Genomic DNA, 6,528 nt, shown 5'->3' with positions numbered 1-6,528 from the left:
TCTTCAGTGGAATATACTCTTCGCTACTCGTGCCATGCGGATATTTATTGTGGTTTTAGAGTCAGGATTTGACTTCTATTTTTTCAGCGTGGTGGTATCTCTTGATACCCTGTATTATAATTTTAATTTATATATATATACACACATGCATACATACATATATATATATATATATATATATATATATATATATATATATATATATATATATATATATATATATAGCAAATTAGAAGTTATGGCTGGTCATAGGGCAACTGTTTGTTTCACACCTATAAAAAGTTTAGCAGTATAGATGACTCGTGTAAGCTTTGCTTGGCAAAGAGAGCGAGAATCCTAAAAAACTCACTCGACTTAGGAACCTTTTTAAACTCCATGAAAGAAGTATTTAGTCAATTCCCACATCTAAAACGTTTCCTACTACAAACCTGGAAATTCCCCATTTGTTGAAAAGGCCTGTCACAGCTCCTTTAAATACCACCAAGGCCAGAGCTGATGTAAGGGAGATAAACCCCGTCCCACCTGCAGTACGAGCAATTATTTTTTTGCTTACAAAACCAACTAATCGTTACATATTTCTTCCTCCAGCAGTAGAGAAGTTATGCACCTTCAGCCATTTGAGTCTGATGAGCTGCCTATACTGTTAGGCACTTTATAGCTGCAAGCCAATTATCTATGACTGGCTATAACTTTTAACCTCCTAAAAAATATATTACTGTCCTAACACTTTAAAGTGAGCTTCTTTTTCAGGTATATGGGCTACTGACGATATATATATATATATATATACATATATATATATATAAGAATATATTTTTTATTGTGAAACCCTTTAAAAACAATTGTGTTAGAATCTAAAGTTCTTAAATTTACATCTTCAGACTCCACAGCCCACTTGAAATTTTGAATAGTAAGTGAAAAATCAATTTATAACATGTTTGCCACTCCTCGTTTTATTTTCAAATTCATTGTTACAAATCAATTTTCTTTTGTAAAATTCTTTAAAAAAACAAAAGTGTTAAAATCTCAAGCTCTAAAATTTTTATCTTCAGACTCTGTCATGCACTTGAAATTTCGAAATTTTGTGAAATAAATAGACTTTCCGACTTTGTTTTCTTTATTATTCTTAATACTAGGTCACCAAATATATGTGTTACATGAGGTCTAGATTACACACACATTAAAATAAAATTACATGTAAACCAATTTTTGATTTTTGACACATTTTGGTGATTAAAAATTTTGTTCTCTCTGTGGTACTTTTTTGTATCTACTACAACTGCAGTTTTTATAGGAGTTGCACTTGCAACTAGAAATGCCAAATAAATCTTATGCTGCATTATTTTTAAACACATTACACTTTGTTTGAAACGATGGCACATTTTTTTCTATTTTTCACAGATTATAGTAATGCTTGGTACTTTAGATAAAAGTTTAAGATTATCAGTTTAACTGACAAGGGATGGATGCCTTTTGCCAAAGAAGAATTATCTTTTCTGCTACGATCTTGACAATTTGTTTAATTGAAGGATCTTTCTTAACTACATTCTTTTCTTTTTCTCGTTTAAATAAAACACATTTTAGTACGTCCTTGTAAGTTGGCAAAACTCACTAAGATCACATGAAGTACCAAACATTGGGCATTCAATGCGTTACTGGCTTATGAGTCATCACGAAAGGTAAACAACACTAAATTTAACACAATTATTATTTTTAATACAATGGCCTAAAGACAAGGTGCAAAGCAGAAAACTTCACACATGTATGACATACATTCACATGCAATGACCGTTGCAGCAGCACTGGAGAAAAGTTCACACTGCCATTCTCTTTATAAGCAATGCGGAACTTCAAGATATTAGTCAATTGTATTGAAACTTGGTATGCAACCTCTTAAAGATCCTATATTTACTGTTTTGCATTTTGATATGTAGAAATATCCATGAAATCCGTAATTCAACCCAAAACAGCGATTTTAAAAATTTTCAATTGCATTGTGGAGCCTGAAAAATATATTTAACCACAAAGTTCTTTCTACAACTTTCTTTTAACCCTAATTCGAAACAAAATATTGATTCTTGGTTACCAATTTTGAAAGTTGCATTTTTTGGTCTACCCTAATATATATATATATATATATATATATATATATATATATATATATATATATATATATATATATATAATTTTTGTTTGTCTTAATAACTGACGAGATGCCGGAGCAGACTTCCGTCCCAACATCTGAAACTTTGAGTTTTATTATGACAACCGACTAATTGTTGCATATTATATTATATTATATTATATATATATATATATATATATATATATATATATATATATATATATATATATATATATATATATATATATATATATATATATATATATATATAAGCAAATAGGTAACAAGAATGTCAATACCTTCACATCCTTGTTACTTATTCGCTTTTTATTCACCTTGCTTCTAGTTGTGCAGATAATACCAGATTGACTTGGTGCCTCAACTTAAGTACCTAATTCAACTGAATCTTAATTATATATATATATATATATATATATATATACATGCACATGATAGACACATCATAGTATATATATATATATATATATATATATATATATATATATATATATATATATATATATATATATATATATATAAATAATAATAAAGGAGTTACGACGCAAAAACGTATAAATTCAAAAGAACATATTTATCTTCTTCAATATATATTTCAGTATAAAGAATTCATTAAGATGCTTAAACCAAAATTTCTTTACACATCATTCAGGAATAAAAATATAACATCAGAAAAAATACACCCCGTTTAAAAACACAAACCGTTCATGGCGAAAAAATTTCACAATTACAAAAGACGAACAAAATTTTCAGAGTTTTTGCAAAAAGAACGCTATTACCTACATATAGGCATCCGCGTGTGCGCCCGTACACACACGCACACACGTTCATACGCGCACACACGTTCATGCACGCACACACGTGCACTCTCACATGTATATGTATGCATACACAAAGAAGCAAAATTCACAAGTCATAAACACACACACACACACACACATATACATCCACATATATATATATATATATATATATATATATATATATATATAAATATAAAAATGTTAAAAAAAAACCCACTCATTTTAAAATATATTATTAAAAAAACACCCTATACACATACAAACCACCATACACACACATATATACGCATACATACATATATACATATATATACATGTACATATATATACATATACATATACAAACACACACATATACATACATACACACATATATGCATATATACATATATAAACATATATATATATATACATATACATATATACACACACATACAAAACATCACACACACACATATATATACACACACATATATATATATACATATATGCACACATACAGACATAAACATACATATATGTACATATACATACATATACATATATATACATATACATATACATACATATGTATACACATACACACACATACATACATACATATATACATATACATATACACATACATATATACACACATACAAAACATTACCCTCACACATATACACACACACACATACACACATACATACACATATATACACACATGCATATGTATATACACTTGCACATGTATATGAACAGATGTACGAATAAGTAAATAGAACAATAGCAGAACTAAAAATACTAAAACCCAGACCTTAATACCCGATCATAACAAAGTTCTGCTATAGGAGAAATAAACAATGAAATTATCTAAACCAAAAATAAGTATATTTGCGAACGTGAACACATCTGAACCCATTATATGTTAGTTTATTAATTAGTTTATGCTTAGAAAATAGAATAAAAAACAACTCAAGATTGCACAAGTTGCAATACTTCCTACCCTTATCGTATGGGAAACCCTCCCTATAATAGACCATTCTAACGAAAAGTTCTTATTTTGTTCTTTTAACCCCCAAATAAACCTACTAAGACTAGTACTAGCTATTTTACTCCTATCTCTAAACGTATTAAAGTGACAAGAAATTCTCCTACAAATTTTATCCGAAGAACAACCCACATAAACACTAACATCTGTATCACTCTTAACCTTACACTGATACACTATATTCCTTAATCTCACGTTCGGACCCTCAAACTTTAACTTCCTGGGATTAATCTCAGTTACCTCAATCTTAGAACCTATAATATTATTACCTAAGTGAGGGTCCTCATCCCTATTCATTCCATTCATACCTGTCTTAAGAACTTTAGAATTATGTGCTGCAATAATCTGCTCTAGGTTCTTAGTATTGGAAAAACCAAACCTAATAATTTTACCGTAACGCGAATTTGCAGGGAAATGCTTACTAATTACCTCCCTAAACTGAGCTACCAAATTCGACTTAACATTTTTATCAAATGGTAAAATAAACCAAAGATAACCATCATTAATATTATTACAGCCTTTTGCAAAATACCTAAAACATTTAGAATTACACATGACATTATTACGATTATATCTATGATCATAAATTTTTTTTTTATTATTACTCCTAACCAACCTAAGCTTATTATTCCTAACATCCCTATCTACTCTAACCTCACCAGATTCAGGTTCAACATAATAAACCTTATCTTTAAAACCAGCCCTATTTAGAGCTTCATTATAAAAAGGAGCTTCATTATCGAAAACAACACGATTAGCTGATAACTTAGAAAGCCTAATCGAAATATTTCTAACTAAATTATCAATAATACTTCTCGGGTGGTCACTCCATCTACTTATATATTTCAAATTAGTAGACGGTTTATGGTACGGTTTATACGTATCATTTTTTATATCAAGTGTCACATCTAAATAATTAGCTAGCGAAATATCATCATCGTAAGTGACACTCATTCCCATCCTATTAAACAATCTAGATAACCTACCTTTAAGTCTCTGCAAACATTGGGTAGAATAATTCCTAATATAAATAAGACAATCGTCCCTATATAAATATATATATATATATATATATATATATATATAGTCAATTCAAATAAACGAATAAAATTGGGCAACATGAGGATGTGCATAAGAAATGTATTAGCTTGACGCTCGGTGAAAGAAGAGAGTTTGACATTTCAAGCATAGCTCTTCATCAGAAACGAGAAAGAGAAAAGTTCAAGTACCGCAAAATGGGCTGTGAAATTTCCACAAGTACTGATAATAATAGCATATCAATATTACAAATAGCAATATATTCGTTATAAGACAAAAACCAATAAAGACAATAATAAAGTACTTGTAGTTTTATTATAATTATATATCAGTAAGAATAGTAATTAAAATTCGTTAATTAAAAAATATAATTAAAAAATACATAATAAGGCAGATAAACATACTTCAGATCAAGATAAAAAAAAATTTGTATAGTGACATAAACCAATGTGACGGAGTTAAATGATGAATAAACTGTGTATATGATTAGACCTTAGATAATTGTGATGTAAATGCATAATTCAGTACTAGACATTTCTCGCAAGATTCAAACAGCTAGAATGAGAAACGGGAGGGCAGAAATAAAGAAAGCATAAATTAGGGAGGCTCACAAACTTTTACAAATACACATTACACTTAGAATCCAGTTAGATCAATGTGTGTGTGTTTATATATATCTATACTATAATGGAGAAAGCTGCTTATTAGGTATGTAACAATTACTAAAAGTACTAAAAGAAAGCAATGTTAAAAGCTTGACTCTGGAAATATTTTTATAAATTCATGTTCTAAGAAATTGCCTATAATTTCGATTTCTGAAGTTTATTGAATTTTTTTAACTCCAAATTCTTCATAAATTTAAATATTCATTGAATTCACTGCGGAATAAGATTTTAATGTTTAATAATAAACGCTATTAATTCGTTGCAGGCAACATTTTACGTTTTTATTTGCAACAGTCTCTCATTCTCACTTGCCTCTATTTTCATTAATGATAATTTAATAATAGCTATATAACTTTGATACAAGACACAATTTCAAGAATATGATTAATTTCCAGAGTTTATTAAATGAATATGTTTGATAAAATGAAAATTTTTTAATATACCAGTATAATTTTTTAATGATTTTATGTTGAATGAATGCATGCTATTACACACAATAGCTGTATAACTTTGATACGAGGCACAATTTCAAGAATGTTATCAGTTTCTAGAGTTTGTAAAATGAATATTTTTGATAAAATGAAAATTCTTTAATATACTGGTATGATTTTTTTTTTTTCAAATGAAGAAGTAATTTTTTTGATATGGCTACTTGGAACGCTATAAGCCTTACAATCATTGCTATTTCTAGCATGCTAAACATCTGCCCGTCTGTCTGTCTGTTTGTCTATCTATCTATCTATCTACACCTTTTGCTCAGCTTGTAAGTAAGTATAAATCTAAATTTTGTATGACTTTCTTCTTTCTTTTCTCTTTACTTTTTCTCTCACATTTCTTGGCTTTTTC

The 6,528-nt window shown here is 28.6% G+C and overlaps 1 protein-coding gene across 1 annotated transcript in view; it reads left to right on the top strand.

Moving 5' to 3' along the window:
- The first annotated feature begins 5,965 nt into the window (after window positions 1–5,965).
- LOC106882529 (uncharacterized) overlaps window positions 5,966–6,528 on the top strand; it is a 33,901-nt gene continuing 33,338 nt past the window's right edge. The window contains exon 1 of the mRNA XM_089346820.1: window positions 5,966–6,449. The gene's annotated coding sequence lies outside the window, so the exon portion shown is untranslated. The remainder of the gene's footprint in view (window positions 6,450–6,528) is intronic.

Source organism: Octopus bimaculoides, unplaced genomic scaffold (genome assembly GCF_046866305.1).
Source record: "Octopus bimaculoides isolate indiv1 unplaced genomic scaffold, ASM4686630v1 contig182, whole genome shotgun sequence".
Lineage (NCBI taxonomy): Eukaryota > Metazoa > Mollusca > Cephalopoda > Octopoda > Octopodidae > Octopus > Octopus bimaculoides.
Note: the sequence above shows the minus strand (reverse complement) of the source record. Positions and strands in the feature narration are given on the sequence as shown.